Source organism: Monodelphis domestica, chromosome 5 (assembly GCF_027887165.1).
Source record: "Monodelphis domestica isolate mMonDom1 chromosome 5, mMonDom1.pri, whole genome shotgun sequence".
Lineage (NCBI taxonomy): Eukaryota > Metazoa > Chordata > Mammalia > Didelphimorphia > Didelphidae > Monodelphis > Monodelphis domestica.
In genome coordinates, this window is record NC_077231.1 from 10,465,779 (window position 1) to 10,491,595 (window position 25,817).

Here is a 25,817-nt window from a genome sequence, read left to right on the forward strand (position 1 = left end):
TTCTAGTAACCAACTCTGAGGATGGGGAGGGAGAAGGCAGTCATGCATATGATGTCTTTGGCAACTGTGCCATAGATTTGCCATCACTGTTCTAGGCTCAGATTACATAGCAGCTACTTAAGAAATTGGCCTCCAATTTAGATCTCATTCTTCCAATTTCAGCAACCTCCCTACTTGCACATAGTATACACTTTATAGATGTGTATTCAAGCACATTGGATGGTATAGAGGTTCTCAGAGGCACCCTTTGAAATCTAGGTGTCTAGGGAAAATTCATTTGGGATGGAGGAGTTTCAGAATATACTCCAGGCTAGGCAAATGATAGCAAGTAGGGTCAGAAGGTGGCTTGGGAAAAGGTAGAAAGACTGAAGCAAGGGAGAAGAGTGTCAGATGCTCCAATACGTAGGCCACGGAGCAGAATGCTGTTTGCTTCACCTTCGGTACAGCTTTGGTAGACACGATGACAGCTGTTTACTATGCCTTCTGCATTTCTTTGCAACTTCTTCAAGCATTTTCATCTGTGGGAAAGCACAGCATGTGTTCAGGGAATGGTGAGTAGTCAGTTGGCTCTAAAATACAGTGATTATCTCCCCTAGAAGGTCAAGGGTAGCAGATGTAACTAGAGGCGGTTGACATGTCGTAGAAATACTGAAAAGGCTATTTGGCAAGGATAGCAAATATGAGACAGGCTATCGATGCACATCCTACAGGGACTGAAGGATGCCAAGTGAGAGGCAGGGACTTCAGCAGTACAAACCAATGCCTCTCTTACTTGGATCAGAGAAGTAAGAACAGAATGTAACTTTAGAGGCCATCTATTACAACTCCTTTATTTTACAGATAAGGAAACTGAGGCAAAGTTACGAGTAGATTAGGGTAATGATAATAACCATAGCTAACATTTATATAGAATTCAGAAGGTTTACAAAGTGCTTTACAAACATCATATCATTTGGTTTTGACAATAATCCTGGGAGGAGGTGTCATTATTATTTCTGTTTTAGAGATGAGGAAACCCAGACTTAGACTGGATAATCCTACTTAGGGTCACATAGTTAGGAAGCAACTGAGTTGGAATTTAAATGGAGGTCTTTGGATTTCCAAATCAAGTACTCATTTCACTGGGCCATTTAGTGTCTCTGAGATGTAGATGCAGATGTATTTTCAGGTGGGTTCCAAAGGCCATGCATTCCAAGCCCCTACTTTACAAATGAAGAAAGTGGTTCCAAAAAATCTACAATGTCCTCCAAGTCAGAAAGCATCTACTACAAGGTCAAGGTTACTCAAGTTATGACAATGGAAAGGCAGTGAGGATAGCATACTGGGCGTCAGACTCATCTTCCTGAGTTCAAATCTAACCTCAGACATTTAACTAGCTATATAATCCTGGGCAAGGCACGTAATGCTACTTGCCTCAGTTTCCTCATCTATAAAATGAACTGAGTAAGAAAATCACAAACCACTCCAGGATCTTTGCCAACAAAACCCCAAATGAAGTCATGAAGAGTCAGACATGACTGAACAACAATGACAATCAACATAAAAATGTGCAGTGTGTTTTGGGGTTCAGTGAATCAGAAATAGAGTAGAAAGGATTCATGACTTCTGAATCATAGATTCCTTCCAGTTCTGGGTTCTAGGTCTATGGGGAGATGACAACTCTGATTAAATAAATATATGAAATATGACATACAAATGAATAATTAGTCTTACACTTGTAGTAACGGAAACATCCCAGGGTGCTCATCCCTTCACTTGTGGAGGCAGATAAATCCAGATGGTAAGATTATAGATATTATGTAGATTTCCTTTTGTAGCTATTTAATAACACCTAAAACATTTATTTTTCCTATTATTGAGACAAAGAAACAAAGACATTTTGGCCGAATTCTATCTAAAGTTCATAAACCTACTTATGTCGAATGATACTCATGCTCTGTGATCCACGTTAGGTCATACAGTCATTTGCTTAAATCAGACCATCAGCTAACTGAAATGTATTATACTGTCTCCTTAATGGACTCTCTGATCCTAGCCTCTGCTATCTATGCTCCATCCTTTATCTACTTAGAAAAATAATTGTCCTAAGGCCCAGGTGAGAGTCTGCCAAGCTATATAATCTTCCTGTACCTGGAACATTTCAAAATCCTTGGCTGGGTTTCAGAGATACTCCACAGTTTACGGCTGCCCCGTCCCCCCTCTAGCTTTTTCTCACCTTACTCTGTACCAACACATCCCATATTCTAGGCAAGTTGGACCCTATACCATTTTCCAAGCACAACCGATATTTTCTTTTCTCCATAGCTTTGCCCACCACATTCCTTACATTGGTAAAATGTGTCTCCCCTCTTTTGCTCTAATATCAGTTGAATACCAAGCATCAGAATTAATGCATATCATTCAGACACATCTCCACCATGATTCAGAGAAATGTTATGTGCACTGAAGACGAAGTGAGGGTTTATAGTCTATGTTTCTTCTTCAATTCTCTAGCCACTTCTCTAGATGGAAATTGCTAGGACACATCCAGGCTAAATCCACATGAGCATGTATATGTGTATAAATATACAAGCACAAAGATCCATGCATAATATCCCCAGCCTGTGGGAACCCCTGGAGTAGCAAACGTAGAGCGTGACACAACACAATGTGATCAAACACATCAGTACTAGATATTGTCCCTGCCATTGCTCCTCTGATGGCCCTCAGATGCAAAAAGTATACTTTTCTTCCATTTGAAACCTTCTCCAAGAGAGTCTTTTGCCTGGAGAAAATCTTTAATCTTTAGCCAGAACTATCCTTCTTCATTCCTGATAACAAGTGAGTGCAGAGATTAAATGGGATTTCTGCTTGGATATAGGAGAATCTTCATTTAAACTTCTTATCCCATAGAGTTCTTGCAGAATGCCTTTGAGGCCATTCACTTTCATCCATGCCCTAAACCCTATAACCACTGGCTCCTTGAGTAAGATGAATGAATATTAACATAGCTGTTTAAGGTTTGCAATGTACTTTCCTCACAATAACTCTGAGAAATAGGTAGTCTTCCTCCTGAAGTCTTACATCGTAGTTGAGGAAAATGAGACTTCAAGATGCTAAATAACTCAGTAGGCATTATAGAGCTAATATTTTTCAGTGCTGACGTTCAAGCTCATGTCTCCTTTCTCTATGAATGATGACTGCTGTTGTATTTGGTTGTGTCAGAGTAAAAAGACAAGAAGCACTTTGTTTTATCAGTTGCCTAAATACGAACAATAATAGCCAACATTTATATAAAACCACTGGCTAAGTCCTTTATAATTATCACACTTGATCTTCGTGACAACTCTGTAAGATAGATGCTATTTGTATTTCCATTTTACAAATGAGGAAACTAAGCTAGATAGAAGTAAAGTGACTTGTTTAGAGTCATATAATTAGTACTCATCTGAGACCAGATTTGAATTCATGTCTTCTTGATATCTCACTTGCTGCTCTAGCTACTGTACTGTCATAACAGGACTAGTTTTAAATGGAGAAAAAAAATCATATAACTTACAGTGGTGACATTAGGAACCTTGGGAAAATAATCCATTCTATGGTGTTTTGTTAACACAGGGAATAGATTTTTTTCCATTCCCCATAGACAGATAGAGATTTTAGGTTCATGAGTTTCATCCTTTGCACATTGTCTGACCTATACCCTTGGTTTTAGGGGAATGGACTTCAAAACGCTTAAAGAAAAGTTAGACAAAGGTGGGAAAAATAATTTATTTTGATAAGGAATAAAATTGAGGAGAAACAGTGTGAAAGTACAAGAACTCATCTTCAAAAATAAACTTTATGAATACATGAATGATGGGCAGAAAAGATAGACAACCAAGGGTGAATACAAGAAGGGTTGATCTCCAAGAAGAATAAAGCCAAGAGTTATAAACTTCTTAATAAAACTAGTTGTCTCAATGTTAAACAAAGAAACCAGAGGGCAAAATGGAAAAAAAAAAGGTTTGGCCCAGTCTGAAGTGGAAGAATAATAACATGACAAAAAGAAGACAAAATTCCTTGGTTATTGATTCTGTTTTCTAGATGAAGGAAAATTATTTTAAGATTGCAGAGGGAAAATAAAATTAGCTAACTATAATAAAATCCTCAAAAAAGCAGGGAGATAATAATAAAGGCCCTGGATATCCTCAGTAAGATTAAATCACTAAGCTCTGATGAGTTACAATTCCAGGCACTAAAAGAATAGTTAGATATGATTGCTGAATCACTGACAGTGATCTTACAATCACATACAAGAACAGAAGTGTGAGTTTTCAGATGAGCAATAAATAGACAAAAAATAAATTTTCTAAAAAGGAAAGAATGGAGAATTTCAAAACTATGGACCAATGAATTTTACTGGAATCTTTGGCAATATTTGAAGATTTCTTACATATGGGATGCTTTGAAAAAATGCTGATAAAAGGAAATGGTGATGAATACGAATGAATATGGCTTCAGTAAGAATAGATCATGCAAGATAAACTTTATTTTCAGTTAAGATACAAACTCAATGGGTCAATGAGGGGAATGACATAGTGAAAGAATTCACCAAAGTATTTAACAAAGGTCTCAGGTTATTCCTGTGGACAAGATGGAAAGAAATTTGTCCAATTGTGGTACAGTTAGTTTGATTCAGAAATGGCAGAGAGACCATCTCTGTGGTGAGATGTACTGGATTCACAGAGAATAGAGTTCGAAGTGATCATAAAGATTTTCTAATCCAAAATTATTATCCAGTTGATGAAACAGGCCATTAGAAATTAAACAACTTGCCTAAAATCATACAGAAAGTGTCTACGTTAAGATTTAACTCAAGTCTTCCTGACTAAATCCAGCAACCTATTTACCACACTAAGCTACTATTATGGGTTGAAATCCCTCATTTTGTAAACTTGAACTAGTCATAACTCCTATGTTATTTAAGGTTATTAATATTTGTACTATCTCACAGGGTTCTCATGAAGAATATATTTAGTAAACCTGAAAATAACATAACTAAAAATTATAATTATAAAGTGCATACCAAATTATTAATTACATTAATGAATTATATTAACTGAAACTATGACAGGACTTCAAAATCTCTTATAAAAATATATAATATAACCTGGTGGTGTGTTGTTACTGGAGTAGATAAGAATTTGTCATTAGTCCTAGCTTGGATGATAGCATAAATGTCAGGTTTATCAGATGTGTAGATGACCCCAAAATAGGAAAGAGAGATGCCACATTGGGGGACATAGGATCCAAGAGGAACTTGAAAGCAGTATTGAATAGATATATTGCTAGGCTTAGAATTCACATAGTATTGCATTTGAATCAGTTTTAAAATTAAACTAAAAAGCTTTATGGCCATATGGGAAAATCATTTAGTGACTCTCTGACTCCTGGTTTCCTCATCTGCAGACCAAGTATCAATGCTAATTTTGTACTAATTACTTCCCAAGTTTATTTTGAGGATGAAATGATAGAAAGTCTAGGAAGCATTTCACAAACCTAAAAATACTTTATAAATGTTGGCTAGTATTCTTTTTTTTCATCTTAGTAAGGATTATGGATACAAGCTTAATCAACCAATTTAAATATATTACATTAAAATCTAATTAACCAATAAACATTTATTAAGCACCTACTATGTACCAGGCACTATTCTGAGTCCTGAGGATACAAAAAAAAGAGGCAAAAGACATTCTCTGCCCTCAATCTAATGGAGGAGATAGCATGCAAACAAATATATACAAAGCAAGCTATATACAGAATAAATAAGAGATAAATGAAAAAGAAGGAGTTAAAAAGGATTGGGGAAGGCTTCCTTTAGAAGGTGAGGTTTTAGTTGGAACTTGAAGGAAGCCAGATAGTTCAGTTGTTAGAGCAAAAGATGGAGAGACGTCCAGGTAAGAAGTATAAAGAAAATGCCCAGACCTCAATGATGGGGCACCTTGTTTGTGAAACAGTTGGGAGACCATCATTTGGCAGCTAGATAGAGGTATGGATAGAGTGTTGGACTTGGAAGTCATGAGGACTTGAATTCAAATGTAGCTTTATATGCTTACTAGCTATGAATCCTTGGATGAATCACTTCCCCTTAATCTGACTCAGTCTCCTCAACTGTAAAATGATGATAAATAATTTTATCTTCCAGAGCTGTTGTGAGGATAAGATGAAGTAAGATCTGTAAAGTTCAAAGCAAACCTTGAAGAGTTACATAAATGTTAGTTATTGGTGCAAAAATAAAATTTGCTCTAGATATATGTCAAATCTGATACTGTTTCAAAATATAAAAGGATGGATAGACAGTCATGAAAAGATCTTGTTCTCTATTAGCTTGAAGGAAATCAACAGTCTTAAGCTGCATTGATATAAGCCCTCTGCTCCAAAGGAAGGAAGCAATGTTCCCACTGTCTTAGTCAGACCTCATCCAAAGCAGGACAGTCATTCATTCTATTCCCTGCACTTTAGGATGCTTCTTGACTATCAGGCTGATCAGAGAGAAGTTCCCAGGTTGTTGGAATGATTGAACACTCTCCTATGTGTCATCTTGGATAGATAATTATATTTGAGAAGAAAGGAATTAGAAGAGAAACAAACTGTCTATAAATATGTGGAAGAGTAGCACATGGGTATGGGATTATCTGGATTATGTTTGACAGGAAGAGGAAGATTATGTATTCTATAAACCTTAAAATACTATAGAAAAACTAGTCATTTTTGTTGTCATTGTTAACAGTAGGAGGAAGTTGTAGAGCGTCAGATAGAGTTTATGATATGAGGGAAAAAAATTTAGCAATCAGAGTGGTCCAAAGTAAAATGAACTCCTCCAGGAGGCAGTAGGTTCACCATGATTGATCTTCCAATGGAGAGAAAATGGTTCCTGTTCAGTGCGGTGCTGAGGGGAGTGGTAGATCCACAGAGCTCCCTTCAAGTCCTGAGCTTCTGTGGTTGATTTGTCAACAGACTAAGAAGTCAGAAAAACTGACTTGTAGGTTGTTCCCTGATCCTTTCTTTAAATGATACATTCCAATTGAAGACTGCTTTTTATGAGCCTTTCTTATAACGCTGACTCCCTAGCTAGAGAAACTCTTTAAGTAGAGAGAAGTCAATAGAAATCTATAAATTGTTTTCATAAGGGTGGCTAAGTGGCACAGGAGACAGAGTATCCAGCCTGGGGTCAAGAAGACTCATCTCCCTAAATTAAAATCTATTCCCAGATGTTTATTTGCTGTGTGTTTCTAGGCAAGTAAACTGACCCTCTTTGTCTCCATTTTCTCTTCTGTAAAATAAGATGGAGGAGGAAATGGCAAACCACTCCAGTATCTTTGCCCAGAAAACCATAAGTGGAATCATGAGGAATCAGCTATGACTGAAGAACAAAATTGTTTTTAGACTCAAAGTGGGTAAAAATACTTGTTTGACACGTTCTTCCCATTTTTCAAAAGAGTTGATGAGCAGGTGAGATATTTTGATAGGTAGGGAAGAGACAACTATTGGAGAAGCCTTCTGTGTCCTGAGAGATTATCTGCCCCAGCATCCATCCTGATCCCAAGACATTTGTAACCAAGTCATGGTAACAAATTGCTCTGCTGTTTAGCAGATTAAAAGCTTCACAAGGTCCTCATTATAAGAGGGAAGCAGGGTATAAGGAATAGTGTGCATGACTAGAAGTCCAGAACTCTGGGCTCTCTTGCCATGTCTGCTGCCCAAGCACCTGCATGACCTTGTGCTGAGGCTTCCCAAAGCCTCAGTTTCCTTCCCTGGCAAATGAAAGGGTTGAACGAGAGAGTCTGACTCAAGTCCTCTCCAGCTCTTTGATTCTATGAGATCAAAGTGTTAGGTTCTGAACCAGAATTAATAAAGACATTTTCACCAAAGAGGAAGAAATATCACCCTCTGTTCTTTTCTTTTTTCTATTATCTTTTTTCCTTTTTCCCTTGTAATGAAACTTATTGTGTCAGGTGGCTTTCTTGGAATTTCTATTAGGAAGAGGACTACTATAAAAAGATAACAAATTGAAGGGTCTCACTGTCTCTTCCTCTTTCCTTCTTTCTACTTATGTTTTCAGCTCTGAAATGTCACAGGTCATCTCTCCTCTGACTGCCCGCTTGGGAGCAGTTAATCACCCAGGTAATAATTTATACAATGGTATTCAGGTGAGTCTGCCCTGTTTCATACATCACAGCTACAAGGCCAAAGCATAGATCACCAGCTTGTCAAGGGGCTACTGAGCCTTCCCTGAATGTGGGGGCTTTGCTCAGGCAGGAGGTTCCTGCTATCCTCTTTTCCTTCCTCTCAGATCGCTAACATTTCAAAAGAATCTTAGAATGTTAGGGTTTGTGTGGGGAAGAAGGGGTTAGAATATAGAATAGAGTGGAAAAGGACTTTAACACAGAGAACATAGAATTCCAGGGTTGGGAAAGGCCTTAAAATATGCCAGTCAGAACTGCCAAAGACTGAAGGGAATAGAATGTCAGAACTGGGAAAGACCTTAAAACAGAAAATTTCAGAGCTCGGAAGGGGGCTGAGAACAGGGAATATCAGAGCTGGGGGGGGGGGGGACTGAGAACATGAAAAATCAGAGAGATGAGGGACTTTACAATGTAGAAAAAACTCCATCTATTCCTTGACAGTAGGGTTTAATATCTAAGCAGAGAATAATAAATAGCTAGTACTCAGATTGTATCTTAACATGTACAAAGTACAAAGACTTATCTCGTCTAAGCCTCACAACCTTGAGAGGCTGGTGTTATGCTTTTTTATAGATGAAGAAACCAAGGTTTAGAAAGTCCATGACTTGAGTCAAGTCACAAAACTTATGTGTCTGACAGGATTTGAACTCAAATCTTCCTAATGATTACCATTATTATTATTATTATTATCATTACCTAGCTGCCTTGTGACAAAGATTCCTTTGACAATTTGGGGAAGTATATGGACCCTTTCTCAGAAGCATGGTTTAAAATGCATAAAAGTAAGGGCACTCATTTGTAAAGGGAACCACTTATAGTCCAAATAGTTCTTTTTTCAAGTTTGTGAACCCCAAGTTTAGAACTCGTGCTTTGATACATTTTTGCTTTAACTGGGATGTGAATGTTATCAGTTTTCATTTCTCTTAAGCTGTTTGTTTCTATTTTTCTGATGACTAGAACATTTTGGAAAGTCTATGATAAAGCCAGTGTGGAAGCTCTTCCCCTTCTCCTAGCCTCCAAACCTCAAGTGGACCATTTTCACTATTTGCTCTGACCATAAGAGTTCTTGCTCTTATACACTGGGAGCTCAGCTGGTCATCCAATGACATTCATAAGCTCTACTCCTGGACTCCCACTTGAAACCTTTCTAGTATTCTCTTGGCATTTCCTTTGAGAGTTCAGGGCCATCTCCTTGCTAGGAGGGCTACTTAAATTTTTAATAAATGTTTGAAAAACTGAACTGGAATGAACTGGTGAGAAGACTTACAAGAAACACGAGGTTGGGACACTCATTTCATTTGGAAACAAAAATTACATTGACCTATAGTTGGCCATATGCCTGAAATATTAATAAGGTAAATATTCAAAAAAGTGAGGAACACACACACATAGAGTAAAATAAAATCCTGGGTGAACCAGAGTCCCTGAGAACAAAGCACTAGACTTTAGTGCTTCCAACAACTGGAGTAAATGGTCAGCATCAAGAGGCTTAAGATAAAAAGAGTTTGGAACCTGTAGGCAGCATATCTGGAGTCAAATCTGTACTGAGATTTTCTAGCCAGATGATTTTAGCATGCCACAGCAATATCTACTGACATTTGAGTGTTTAGACATTATAATATATTCAAAGGACTCAAAGATAACATGAAAAAATTCCTGCCCTCAAGTAGCATTTATAAATATTAAAAAATAAATATAAATATAATAAAAATATAAATATAAAAAAACACCAATTTCAAATTATCTGAGGCTCAACAATATTTACTTAGCAAACAAGTATTAAGTGCCTAACATGTGCAAGGAACTGTAGTGGACATACGAAGACAATAGCAAATCAACTCTTACCCTCAAGGAACTTTCATTCTAATGGAGAGATAAACGTGTGTATTCCTTTTGTACTGCCTCAGAGATGCTCAAGGCCAGTGAAGAAACTCCATCCTCTAACAGATTGGCATGAGATCTGAAACTTACACTCTTATTGAGTTACCTAGAGGTGCTAAGAGGACAAGTTACTTGTCAAAGATCACTCAGGCAGTAGGTGTTAGAACCAGGGCTTGAATATGTCTTTTACATCTTTCCCATTTCCATGCTGGCTTTATCTCTCACCACCATAGCACACTATTTTCTCTCATCTGCAGAGATATAATATGGCTTTGTGAAGAGCATACTGCCTGAAGTCTTCTGAGGACTCCAAGGACAAGGGGACTCGTTGCCCAAGTCTTTGGAAATGATGAACCTTCTGAAAGTTCCCAGCCATGGGACCCATGTGACTCAATGAATGAGCCAATTCAAAGTCCATGTAAGAGCATTGGGTCTGGAGTTAGAAGACATCAGTTAGCCTCAGATGCTTAGTAGGTATTTGATCATTTTTATCTTAAAATAGTGATAATAATAGTACTCACCTTCCAAAATCATCATGAAGATAAAATATCGTTTTTGTAAAATTCTTTGCAAATCTTAAAGTATTCTATAAATTCTTGATGCTATTGATATTGTTATATTATGCTCTGGTTCACTCTCAGAGTGGAGAAGATTGGATATATGGGGGTTCTCATCTGAGATCAAATTTGGTCTGTCAAATTTGTGAAGACTTCTGGAAAAATTTCCCACCTAGTTTGTGGAATCCTAGAGAAAATGACATTTCATCCCATTTTATTCTAGGCTATAATTGCACAGTCATTTTCTAGAGTATGTTCTCTTATACATTGGTTCATTTTACATTAATTTTTGCAAGTCAGCAATTGTTATTGTGCTGAATTGTGCTGAAGTATCATTACAGGCTCTGTTACTGAATCTTATGTAATCTGTGATATCAAGATTTTTGAGAAAAATATAGTTTGCATCATGGAAATGTTGATTCCTAGTGGAGGAGTGTTCAGAATCTCTTTGACTTAAGCTCCTTGCCTTATTGTGAGATCCTTATTTCTTCCATATAAGCTCTGCCTTTCTTCCTGGAAACCCAAACAATCAACCTTTGGTGCTTGTCTTGGGAGTCACGGTCATCTCTGAGGACCATTAGAACTTGTTTCAATTCATTTTCTCTTGTCTCTAATCCTATTTGTCATATTTGGGGGGATGAGTTTAGAATCCCACTATCATTCCCCTTGGGGTGGCAGTGATCCATTTGGGTATATTTCAAGCACCCTTTAAAAAAAAAAGAACCAGAATGATTTCTTGATCTTACTTCCATTACAAGAATCCCTGTGATTTATGTAGCATAAAGTAATTAAAAAAATTTTAATCCAGACCCCAGTTAAATAGCCTTATACTCTGAGAAATCCAGATGTTTGTCACCACAAACAGCTGATTTCTCACCTAAAGAGGAGGTAATGATATCCAGTGCTCCTGAGGTCTTTAAATCCCTTCCTCTGTAGAAAGGATAACATGTACCCTGGGACTGTAGTAGCAACTCACATTCTCTGACATACAAAATTTATTTTTTTTCTTTGAAATTACTCAGTGACTAATCTAAGTTTGAGTGTGAGTCCAGAGCAGACGGAGAGAAGCTAGTGGAAAAGGGTGGCAATGAATGACCTCAACCACCTGGGACCCAGAGAAAGTTTGCAGGCACCAAGCCAGTCAGGTCCCTTTCTTGTGTGTTTTACAGGGTGAATTTGAGTCAAACCCAGTCCTAAATCCCAATGAAGAGACTCTTTATGGTCTGGAATGCTCTATCGGGATTTATAGTCCTTTCAGGATTTGAAGGCAATTTTCTTTATTGCCTTTGACTTGAGGGAAGGCTGTTCTGAGTGCTAAGACAGGTCTTTGTTGAGAATAAAGTCAATAGAAATCTTTGCTAAGCTATGTGAAATGTTCTTTGTTGAATTTGCATTCCTTCGTGTTTGGGAACATGTGATACACATCCAATTTATGTGGGACTGTACAAGATACTGTCACATTGATTGTTTTGAGACTCTTTCCTGGTGGTAATAGAGAAACAAATGAAAGGACAATGATTATGCCTTCCCAGGATGTCACATTACATTTCAATTGGAGATGTGGATAATGTGTTCAAAATATATCCCTGCCAATATGCCAAGCACAGAAAAAGATTCAAATGGGAGAGAAAGGAGGGAAGAAAGTAACAGATGAGGAGGGCCTTATGTATGTGCAGAATACTCTGACATCTGCCCATGTGGTGAAACTAGGAAGCCCATTTCCAGGGGGTTGAAGTGACATATAATGGGAGTGAGTACCTAGGATAGGCTGTAGAACCATGTGTAGACATCCCATAACTGGTTCTACTCTACTATTAATCACAAATTGTGAAAAACATTTTTACTCAATTGTAAAGCAAGAAATTAAGCCACCATCAAAAGGGCGTTAGTAGTCCTTAGCCTTCTTCTTCCTATCTTTAAACGCTCTGTTCCTGGTTTGAATCCACTTATAGCATCTGATGAAGGACAATAATGTGAAAAAAAATAAAAAGAAAAGAAAAGAAAATTGGGTAGAAAGCCCAATGTCCCTCTGAAAAAGGCCCCAATTTAATGCTTTCTCTAATTGATGGTTCTTTTATTTTTAGTAAAGGGAGGGCAGAATTCAGTATCCAGATTTTGAAACCAGCTCGTCATTGATTGGAGCAGCTAGATGGCACAATGGGTGGAGTGCTAGGCCTGGAGTCAGGAAGACATCATTTCTGAGTTCAAGTCTATACTCAGACTCTTATTAGCTGTGTGAACCCTAGCAAAGAATTTTCACCCTGTTTGCCTGTTTCCTCAACTGTAAAATAAAGAAAAGAAAAGAAAAGAAATTACCAAGAAAACCCCAAATAGAGTCATGATGCATTTGATATGCCTGAAACAACTGAGCAACATGATTAATTCCTTTAGCAATAAGAAGTGACCTTTGGCAATAACCTTTGATATCATTTTTGATTACTCCATTTATTCAACTTGGAAAGTCCTCAACAGCTTTAGATCCTACCAATCCTTCCAGGCACAACCCAAATTTCCAAGAAGTCCTCTCTCACTTCCATTAATCATGGGGGAATTTTTCTTTACCCTGAATTTCCCTGTACTCCTCCTCATTCAACCATTGACACAAACTGTCTAGCATTTATTGTAAATTTTCTTTTGTGTCCTTTTCCCTGAGTCAAATTTTGAGCTTTTGAAGAGACCTTTAAGTGGATTCTGAGTTCATTCTGAAACAAAAGTCTGATAAATAGCCAGAAAGATTTATATGGTCTTAGGTTGCATCAAAAGAGACGAGATATCAAGCAGTGGTGGTCCGTCTAGGATGGGATTCCTATGGGTGCACTGGTTTCTGTTCTGGGTGCCATCTTTTAGGGAAAGTTAACAAGTTCCTTATTGATGTGCTAGGTGACTCTGAATTTTCAAAGGCAGTGCCAAAGGGAACCAACTCTAGTACAGCATACCAAAGTGTGAAGTTTCTATGCATAGGTCTGCCATTGTTCAAAGCTTAATCTGTCTACGTATGAATAAACCCATAACCTGGTTGATTGCCCTGGCATATTTTAAGTCACATTAACCCTTAAAGTCTGCCTATTGTTATTAATCTGCATTTGTGGAAGGAATAATATAGATATAAATGCCACTGCAGATGCAGAAAAAAAATGGAAGAGGCATAGGAGAAGACAATCAGAATGAGACTGAGACCATGTTATATGAAAATCCAAAGGACCTTACAATATTTAGACAGGAGAAGAGAAGCCTTGGAATGAGGTGTCACAGGAGTTGTCAAAGTATTCCCAGAACCATAGTAGGAGGCATAGCATAACTCAATGCATGCTGGATGCAGTCAGAGGATTTGGATTTGAATCTTACCTATCCTACTTACTACCTCTGTCTCTTACTGAATCTCTAACCTTATTAGTAAAAGGAGGTTGGATTAGAAGACATCAAAGAGCCCTAAATTGATGACACTTTAACTAGGACTGCTTGGCTCCAGAAGAAAGACCTAATAGCAGTGGTTGGACATGTGGAGACATAGTTCAGCTTCCTGTAAGGAAAAGTTTTCTAACAATGACAACTAATCCAAAGTGTACTGGTCTATTATGAGGGCTGGCAAATTCCTCCTCCCTGCAAATCATACAAACCAAGACTGGACAGTCACTTCTATGTTGGTCAGGCTAAATGGCCTATGAGTATCCTTTAAAGGCTAGCATCCCTCTGTTCTCTTATCAGTCCTTTCAGGAAACGCTTATGCATTTGGCTGAGCACCCAGGATCTTAAGCTATCCCCAAATCCCATAATGATGACAACAGTGATACTGCACTGACAATGAATTTCTCATTCCCTGAGCATCATAAACATCATCATTACAACCAAACTGGGGTACAAGTCCTTCAGCTGTTGCTTGAATACTTTGATAGAAAACCTTCAACATCCTAATGCAGTGAGTGTCACTTCAGGATTGTTGTTGTTGTTCAGTCATTCAGTCATGGTTGACATATTGTGACCTTGTAGACTATACTATCCTCATGAACCTGCTGTTTCCTAGTTCATGTCCATTGTTTCTATGACACTATCTATCTATTTCATCCTCTGTAATCTCCTTCACTTTTTGCTTTCAATCTTTCCAACATCAGGGTTCTTTCTAATGAGTCATATATGGTGATACAGTTAAACTTCACCTTCAGGAGCTATAAATATTAGGAATTTTTTTCCTCAATTCAATTCTTTACCAATGAAATGATTTCACATCCTTTTACCTGTTGTAATTCTTCAACTTTTTCACCAACAAACTATCATCAAAGAAAAAATCAATATGCATAATCTAGGTCATCTATTGATATCAAGTTCAGTGTTATAGTTTCCTCCCGCCATCTTTTACTCCCCGACATTCAATGACCAGCCTTTTTCTAGTCATACATCCTCTAGTGTCATCTTCATTGACAAAGTATAATAGCTTTTCTTTGTCCATTGAGTATCTCCCCCCAAAAATGATATCTCAGAGTGGGTAGGGGCTTTAGAATCTATGTTTCAAACTGTACTTGAACATGACTCCTCTCTCTACAATAAATGTAACACATAGTCACCTAGTCAATACTTGGATTTAAAAATTCTAGTGATTTCTGAATTTTCCTTTGGAGCATGTTAAATTTTGATTGCATTATGTTCAATTTTGTACCTTTGTGGCTCAATGTATATAGAGAGAAGTCTAGAGTCAGGAATACCTGAGATAAAAACTGGTTTCAAACACTCAATATCTATGTGACCCTAGCTGGACAAGTCACTTAACTTCAGTTTGCTTCAGTTTTCTCAGCTATAAAATGGAGATATCTCCTATGTCACCTGCATCTCAAGGTTTTGGGGAAGATCAGATGAGTAGTGTGAAGTCCTTTTCATAGTGCCTGGCACATAGTAAATGATTAATAAATATTCCTTCTTTCTTTCCTTGACTCTTTGAATATCATGATTTGTCATGCTCTTCAACTATGTAATATCAGAGACAATAATATGTAAAATATTCCCCTTCTTTGAATTCTTCCCTGATTCCTAGCAATAGCTTGTAATCACCAAAAGCATTATAAGATATCTAAAGGGCAATCATATCAGCTTTCTTCTCCTTGCACATCTAGATTCTCTATCTGAGAGGTATAGATTAGTTCAATGGAACACCACTTGAATATGTTATAATTTAAGCAACAAATATTCTTTATCTCCTTTGTTTTTTTACGTGTGAATGATTATGGTGTCATGGCTAGGTCAATAAACTTAGAATCAAGACCTGTCTTAAAAATATTAAACTTTAAATAGCTATGAGAACCTGACCAGATTTCTCTGGTTTCCTCATCTGTAAAATATAGACATTGGGCTTCAAGCTCTGTTATAATTTTTGAGGGAATATGGAATTTTATATAATCAAGATAAGAATTCATGTAGAGGACTTCATTTTCTAAAGAGAACTCCTCTTCCACTTCGAAATATCATAGGATGTCCCCCATGACCATGTTGAGACCCTTTCTGGGTACATATCTCTAGATTTGATGTGCCCCTAGAAAAATGATATTCAAAATTTTCTTCAACATAGCTATTACTATAGTTATATTTGAGCTGAAATCTGTTCTTGGCAACTCCACCTCCTCTCTTCCACCTGACAGGAAATATTCTTAAAGATAGTTTTTTGTTTTTTTTGTTTTTTTGCTTCCCTAGATTTTGTCTTCTCTGAATTAAAAATGTTAATTTCTTTAATATCTTCTCACAGGTCTGGCCTTCAATCATCTTACTATCTTAGTTATCCTCCTCTAGATACTCATCAGTTTTCTCTCAGTGTTCTTCCTAAAATATCATACCCCTAAAAAAATAATACTCTAGTCAAGAGTCTGATTAGGGTAGAAGGCAAAAAGATTTTCTTTTCCCTCTCTGGATTGTGTCCTTTTGGGTAGGGAGGTGGGTCTGAAAGTCTTCATCTTATCCGGAACACAACTTGATATTGGGCTGAATGGGATCTCTAAATGAATGACCCCATGCAGATTAATTGACCAGCCTCAAAGGGGCAGCAGAAAGCTAGGTTCTCTGATCAGAGATTTTAGCATTTTTCTTCAGACAATGGCCATATATCTCAAGGGCAAAGTGCCAGGCCTGACACTGACAATTCATTGAAGTCTGATGTTATTCAGCAGTGCAGTGGAGTATATAATTAAATGTAGTCTTTTTGTTGTTTTTGTTGTTGTTTTTAAATTTCAATTTGTAGCTGATGTTTGAAATAAAGTGTGTCTGCCTGAAGACTGATTTTAGGAATAGCTGAAGTCTCCCCTCATCCTCCAAAGTTCTGTCATCAGCTCCAGAGTCCTGGGATGACTTCTAGAAAATAAAATGTCTATGCTACTAGTTCCATTTTTACCAGAAGTCCTCACCTTCCTTGTCAACCCTTTTTTGCCTTGACTTCCTAGGAATTTTACTTTTAAATGTACCCTACTTTCAATAGGAAGATGGTCCTCCTGATTTTCCAAATTTTCAAACCCTTATCCTCTATCAAGGCAGAAGAGCATTAAGAATCAGACAAGTGAGCTAAGTGACTTGCTTAGAGACATGCAGCTTGGATTTGAATTCAAGACACCTCATCTCTAGGCTTCACTATCTATCTACTAAGCCAAAAAGCTGTCCTTCTGACTTTCAATTCTTATGACCTGAGCTTTGAGTTATGTTTTCAGATGTGGGGATCCACACTCTTTCTCAAGGGAAATATAAAGATCTGAAGGTTGGATAGCTGGAAGAGTGACTTAGGGACCAGAGCTTGGATGACTCACCTACATGGAAAGAAAAGAGAATAGTTTCCACTTTGGTGGAGGGAATAGATTGTTGGACTTGTAGTCAGGAGGACATGGGATCAAATCCATCTTGCACACTTCCTATCTGTGTTATAGTCCCCTCACTTCTCTGGCTCTGAATATCCTCAGTTATAAAATGATAATAATAATGAGAATACTTGTTTCCAGGGATTTTGTGAGGATAAAATGAATCAATTGACATAAAGTGCATTACAAATAGCATAGTACTACATTTACAATGAGCAAATTAGTATTTCTTGACCACATACAATTCTCTGTTTTAAAAATTTCGATTATAAAATTTACTATCAATTTCATACTGAGATGCTTCCCTGACCAGTTATCCATCTATCATAATTTGAAAAGATCTCCAATATGTTCTCTGATGTCAGAAATGTCTCCATTAAATCTAACTCAATTCAATTCAACTCAACTCAATTCAATTCAATTCTAAGACACCTGGGGCCGGGACGAGGGAGAGAGCCAAAATGGCAGCTTAAAAGCAGTGAAAACTGGAACTACTCTGAGAATCCTCTCAAACCCACCTTAAAATAGCACCTCAAAATGACAAGAGTCAGAAAAACAACAAGGAGATGGAGTGAGGAGATTCTCCTGTGGAAAACAACTTAAAGGGTAGGCAGATGGGGTTAATTTTCATGGAATAAAAGGGAACTGGAAGTAAAACTGCATATAGAGGAGTGTTGGGTGACCACCTCCACCTAATGATCCAGGTTCTGAGCCTAGACAAAGGCCAACTTCAGGATCCTGAGACCCTACCTATAACATCAGGGAAACCCACAGCCATCTCATAAAGTCCCAGGCCCTGGGACCAGCCCACAGCAAAGGCCCAAAGTCCATAGCATTTGGACCTTATAAGCCTAGGCTGCAGTGAAGCCCCTACCCCTAGGACAAAATAGCTCATAGTGCTCTAAGTCCTGCAAGCCATCAGCAGAGGAAACAGAACTAGCAGTTTTCAGAACTCCCAGTCCATAGGCAAAAAATACTGGGAAAATGAGCAAACAGCAAAAGAAATACCTCACCATAGAAAATTTCTATGGTGGCAAAGAGGAAGGCACAGATTCAGTAGGGAATGACATGAACAAAGCAACCACATTCAAAATTTCAAAGAAAAATGAGAATTGGTATCAGGAAAAACTAAAAAAGGAATTCAAACATCAACTCAATTCTGCAAGCAATTATGGAACACTGATTCAACATGCAATTATAACAATTGTTGTATTTATTGTATATATTGCATACAACAATTGTTGTATGCAACAACGTAGTATATGGTTTCTGTCTTCTTGGACCTCCCAGTCTAGGAGAAGAGAAAGAGACTTGTTTGTACATCTCTAATTCAGTATCATGTTTGGTGGAAGTGACAGGCCTTGGCTGCAGGAGGCCTGGGTTTAAATGCCTATTTATATGGCTCTGGGACCCTGACACATCCAATTTGTCTTTTTGAGAACCTCCACTTCCATAACACACAACTGGTAGGATAGTTCAGGAGATGCTGAGACAGCCTTAGAGTCAGGAAGACATGGGTTAAATGCCACTGGCAACTCACACTTCCCATTACCTTCAAATAAACAAGTTACAACATATGTATTTTCTCAGCTCTTGAAAAATCTGCTTGGTTGGAGAAGTTTCCTATAATCTCTATCACTCTCTGTTTTATTATCATTTTAACAATATATCTCTTGCTTGCCATCAAGCTTTATTAAGAATGAGAAGCCCAATCTAGGCTTCCAAGGAGGGGAAGAGAACACAGATTCTCTTACAAATCTCTCTAAGTTTCGAAGCAACTATTTTTTGCCCTTTATCACTTCACCTCCCAATAAGTTTCTATCCCATGATGTCTCAGTTATTTAGCAAAAGCAAGGCAGTGGCTCATGAGGCTTTGTTACCTCTACATGTGATACAAACCACTCACTCAGGTTTCTTCATGCCTTCATCCCTGTTACCAGCTCATGCAGCCTGATCAAATATTCATGCCGAGTAACCTTGTTGGGCGGGAAGGCAGATTACAGCAGCCTTTCAATAGAAGAAGCAAGAATATTGCCAAATACATAAACCCCACACAGTTATGCTATAAATAAGGAACAACTGAGAAATGAGAATTCAAGACCAGAATTTATCCTTTGCACTTTTTTAAAGACACGATCCATAAACTGTATCAGCCAGAATAGACTTTTCTACTTAGAAACCTCATTTGCCATTCACACCAACAATTAAACAGAATTTTCCAGCTAGAAGGATTCTCAGAAGATTAACTAGAGAAAACCTCTCATTTGCAGATGAAGAAACTGAGTTCCAGAGAATTTAAGTGACTGGCCACAAAATGGTGGTTGGAGTTTGAACTATAACCCTGCTCTTCCTACTCCCCACCACCACTCTGCTTAACAGCTTTATTTTGCATGTCATCTTTCCCATTTAGATTGTAAGGCCAGGACTGCCTTTTCCTTATTTGTATCCTGAACACTTAACACAGTGCCTGACACAAATCAGAAACTTAATAACTTTATTGTATTATGTTGAACTTAAAGGGCCACCACTATTCCATCCTGCCTGAGCCAGACTTGACAGGCATCTATGCAAGTTTCCTTTAGAATGTATAACAAAGGGACCTCCAGTGGAACTGTGATTTTCTGGGTGTGGAAGTGATCTCCCATATTAAAAGATTTCATAGTATCAATGGTTGGCCATTCTGTATGCCTCTTCCAAATAAACTACTATAAGGAACCCAAAGAAAAAGTAGTATTAGAACAATTTGGAAATAATGCTTGATTTGTCCATTTGAAAGACTGGACTATGTAGATTCAAATCTTAAATCAGCAAAGACATATTAAATTTATACTAGGTGCAAGATGTTGGGGAAAAAAGAAGAAAAATGACCCAGTTCATGTCTTTAGGAACTTAATATTCTCCTGAGAAGACACAGAATGAGTACAACCAAGTGAGTACAAGATGATTTGAAGAGGGACAGAAGTTTAATGACCAGAGGGATCAGGAGAGTTTCTGTGGAGGAAATTGCACTTCTTGGAAATAGTCAGATATTCTAAGAGACATAGATGAGAAAACTCTGCCCTCATAGCATGGGAGAGATCCTGAGTGTAGCCATAGAGATGGGAGCAGTATCATCAAATTCAAGGAATAGCAATCCAAATAATCCAGTGTGTTTGGAATGTAGAGTATATGGAGGACAGTAATGTGAAACTAAACTGGAGATAAAGGTTGGAGATAGACTGTAGAAGTTTATATTGTAGACTCATATTAAACTGAACATCTTCAAAATGAAAGATTATATATGTGTGTATATATATATATATTTGCAAACATATTCCTCTGTCATGCTTTAAGACATTATTAAGAATTTAATAAACTATACTTTATATACAATATGATTAAAACATGACTTACTATTAAAGTGAAGCTTCCCGATCCAGTGAGAAGCCTCAAGGTAGGAAGATAGAGGAAGGATAGAAGTTCTGGATGCCGCGAGGGGGATGGTGGAGCCAAGTTAGAGATATGAGGTGGCAGGAATGAGTCAGAAATCCAGGCCTTATTAATTATCAAGGAGCCACAGCAAAAACTCCGATCAGTGGACTACTCAGAAGGCTTATACCTGTACAAAGATCCAAATTTAATACCACACAGGTCAGAGACATGATAGAGAGAAGAAAGTGCCTGGTCGAAGGCCAGGTCCCAGGTGGGAGAGGTAGATAAGGAAAGGAATCTTTGGCCAAGCTCCAGCAAGGACAGGCATCAGTGAGAGCTGAGATCCAAGAGAAAGAGAAGGCGGAGCTTGCTGTGGCCCTGTATTTAATCTCTTTGATATGCAAATATACACAATACATAGGGATGATTATCATTAGTCAATGACAAGGTATAGGTGTGGTTTCTCTTAGCCAGGTGAACACAAAGAAACCTGTTTTCCCCCCTAACCTGGGGGAAGTTGCGGTCAAGGGTCAGAGGCTTTCCTAGCTCAAGACTGAGCATGCTGTCTTCTAAGCCACTCTATACATACTAACTGCTTCCCTTGTCCATAGCTAGGGGTGGACTGCTACATAAAGAGTTAAAAAACATGTCAATTTTTAAAAATTCAATTCCAAACCATGAAAAAGAAGTAATTGCACAAAAGAAATATATATGGCATATTAAAAGTTTTTATGAAGATGTAAAATGTCATGTTTTAGTATATGCCAACAAATTGAACTATTTTATAAAAGAAAATAAACATCAACAAAATGAGCATTTCAATATTTGAAGAAAAGATTTAAACACATTTTAAATAAAATTGAAATGTGGCTATTCATAGTTCATTTTTTACCCACTTTAAGTATTTTATATTTAATGCCATCCTTTCTCCAAATGTTGTTTCTGTTGAAGGCACCACTATCCTTCTAGGATCCAACTTTTCCTATCCTAGAGTCATCCTTGACTCTCAGTCATGCCACAGATTCCCATCAGTTGCCATATTTGTCAGTTCTACTCTATACTGTCTCTTGCCTTAATTATCTTTCTTTCTCTCATAGTCATAACTTTAGTTCTCCCTCTCTGAGCCTCAGTTTCCATATCTGTAAAATATTATCATAATATTTATACTACCAACCACAAATTTCTACAATGAAAATGCTTTATAAAGATTATATACATGTGAGTTAGTGATATCCTGCCTTGGAAGTATACTCAAAGTATCTTTCTTTAGCTGTACCATGGTCATCACCTGCTTAGTTCATGATGCCACTTCAGAAGGCCAATTTAAAAATAATACCAACTGAACCTAAATAACTCACCTGATATTGCTCTCAGCCTCAGAATAAATGTCCTCTCTTTCCCTAGAATCACACAGTCTTACACTGAAGAAAGTGTCAATTCAAAGGCCATTCTAGTTGATAATACTGCAAATATTTGTTTTACTGTATTGTATTATGACATATAAATGGACCTGAGACCTTGTTGACATTGATGATTTCACCAATGGTGCCTATCACAACCCATCCATGCCACAACCCATCAGTGTAATTTTTGCCCATGTCCTTTCATGAAGTCTCCATAGAGGGTCCACTGCAACCTCAATGAAAAAGGCCTCCTTCTTTGTCTTTTCCCCAGTCTTGGTTGCCAATATAGGACCCAGTTTCCTGCTTACTGGAGCAAGCATTTCAGTGTTCTTTCACCTATTTACCAACTTTACCAGTCATCAACATGCTGGGATATATTCCACACATTTGGATCCAAATCATTTTATGATTATCTCCACTCACCTAATAGGTCTCCCACACATTGGATGCTTCTAAGATCATGAGATCCCATTATTCTGATCCAGAAAGCATCACTGACATAGTCTCATATAATTCCTACCCAGAAAAAGGTTATGGCTAATGTTTCACAACATCATTTTGTCATTAGTGATCATAATAGATTATTTGGATAAGGAGTAAGAAGCTAAAGTACTAAGAGGTGACCAGTTGGTCATTGACTACATCTCTGAAACTGAATATGAGCAGATGGAGAGTAGAGTTTACTTTTATTTCTTTTCCTTTTCTATTATAAATTTGAGAAACATTGAAAAATGAACATTTCAATAAAGAACAGAACTATAATTCTCTATTATTACATTCAATTTGTTATTATTGGAGTAGTTGTTTTATACTAGGAATTTTTAACCTGTTTTATAGCCCCCTTTGGCAGTTTATAGCAAAGCCTATGGATTTCTCTTAAGAATAATGTTTTTAAATATATAGGCAGAGAAAGAAAAACAATTGTATTGAAATACACTTATCAAAATGAAACAAAAAAGTTGATACATCCTAGGTTAAAAAGCAAAAACACATTTAAAAACTGACTTTTGAGATGAAAGTAGCATGTGATAGGAAAAGTCCTGAACTTCAAGGTCACAACATTGGGTTCTAGTAATAGGTTGATGACCTTTGGGAAGACAATCTCTCTCTGGACTTTGTACTTTGAGCAGTCTGATCTTGAATATTTTCAAGATCACTTCCAAGTTTAAAATAATGTGATTTTTGACAAGCAATGGGAGGCATAGTCAAGATGGCGGCCTAGAAGGAGCTGAGGTTCAGACCTCTGAATACCCTTCCTAACTGATCACAACCCAAATGCTCCAAGGGGATTGAAAATCAAACCTAACAACAAGACAGAGCCAAGGAACCCTCCTGCTGGACTCAATTCAAAGGGTATGTCCCCCCCCCCCAAGCTAGAACACTCAGGTTTAAGGGGAAGGCAGAAGGAAGGTCCCAGGACCCCTACCCCCGCCCACATAGAGCTCTGAGCCTCCAGTGGTAGCGGGAACCTCTGGGCAGGCAAAGGTGCTGGTCTGGAGGGTGTACCTTGTGGGAAGGGATGTAACAAGCTCAGAGCATCAAACACAGATGACGGGGAAGGAGCTGGAGAGGGGGCATAGAGCTGGCAGCCTGGCCAGAGCTGTGGAGATCCTCCATATTTGCTTCAGTCTTCCAGGAGGTTTTAACCTCAGAGCACACCCAGCCCAACCCAGCTAAACTTAATCCCATCAAAAGTCTTCAGAACTTAGGGAAGCACAGGCTCAGCATCTCTCCCTCATTGGCTGCTGGATTTTAATTCAATCAAAAACCTCCAGAGGACAGGGAAGCTAAAACCCCAACAACCCTCCCCCACATACTGCATCAAGAGATCTTCTGTAAAAGCTCCAAGAGGGGAGACTGACAGAAGTCCCCAAAACCAAAAAATGAGAGGAGCAAGAGCACAGACAAATATGGGGAGCAAAGAAAGGGTGAATATGAGCAAACAACAGAAAAAAAAGAAATAAATTTCAATCGACAACTCCTATACAGCAAACAGAACAGAGGGGGAGGGATTATCAAATGATAAATCAGGAATCCCAGAGAACTGGATACAGGCTGTGGAAGAACTCAAAATGAAATTCAAAACACAATTAAGAGAGGCTGAAGACAATTGGGAAAAGAACTTAAAAACTAAGATAAGTCATCTGGAAACAGAGGCACTTGAACTAAAATAAGAAAAAAGTTACTTTAAAGCCAAAATCAACCAGCTGAAAAATGAGGCAAAGGAGATGAAAGATGAGTTAAAGAGGATGAAATATGACCTCCATAGAAAATCAGACCAAAGAGAAGGATGACCAAAAAGCCAGGAATGAAATCCAGTCTTTAAAGAACCAGAAAACAACAACTAGAATTAAGTGACATCACGAGACAGCTATAAAAAAAAAGAATGAAAAAATTGAGGAAAATATGAAGCATCTCTTTCACAAAACAGAGGACTTAGAAAATCATTTGAGGGGAGACAATTTAAGAATCATTGGTCTACCAGAAGACCATGACAAAAGAAAAAGCCTGGACACAATACTACAGGAAATTATTCAAGAAAACAGCCCCAATATTCTAGAACAAGAGGGAAAAGTGGAGATGGAAAGAATTCACAGATCACCTCCAGTACTTAATCCCCAACTGACAACACCAAATTCAAGAACTATCAGACCAAAGAAAAGATATTACAAGCTACCAAGAAGAAGTCATTCAGATACCATGGAATCACAGTGAGGATAATGCCGGATCTGGCTGCATCCACACTGAAAAAAAGAAAGGCATGGAATGTGATATTCCGAAAAGCAAGGGAACTAGGTCTACAACCAAGAATCAACTACCCAGCAAAACTGACTATATTCTTACAGGGGAAAGTGTGGTGATTCAACAAAATAGAAGAATTCCAAGAATTTGTAAAGAAAAGACCAGACCTGAACAGAAAATTCGATGCCCAAGCACAGAAGTCAAGAGAATTATCAAAAGGGAATTAAAAAAGGGAAAAAAGAAAAACAAAACAAAACAAACACCCCCTCCCATTTTTAAGAGACTCAATAAGTTAAAATGTTATGTATCCCTATAAGAAAAGAGGTCATTGGTAATGCTTAAAAACTATTTTTATCACCTGGGCAGCTAGAAGAATTACACTTAGAGGGAACAATGACAAACTGTATGGAATGAAAGGACAAGACATAAATAGGTATATAGATATATGCATGCATTAATACATACACATGTATATATATATATATATATATATATATATATATATATATATATATATATATATATATATATACCTAGAACTAAAAAAAGAGGTTAATGCTAAAAGAAAAGGGAACAGAAACAAATGGGGGTAAACTTATATGTCACAAAGAAGCTCATCATGGGAGGAGGGAGAACATCAATACACTGGAAGGGTAAAGAGGTTGGATATAGGAAATACTCAACTCTTACCTGCATTGAAATTGACTCAAAGAGGGAAGAACAATCCAAGCCATTGGGGTAGAGAATATATTTGTGCCCTATAGGGGAGGAGAAGGGTAACAACTGGACTGGTGG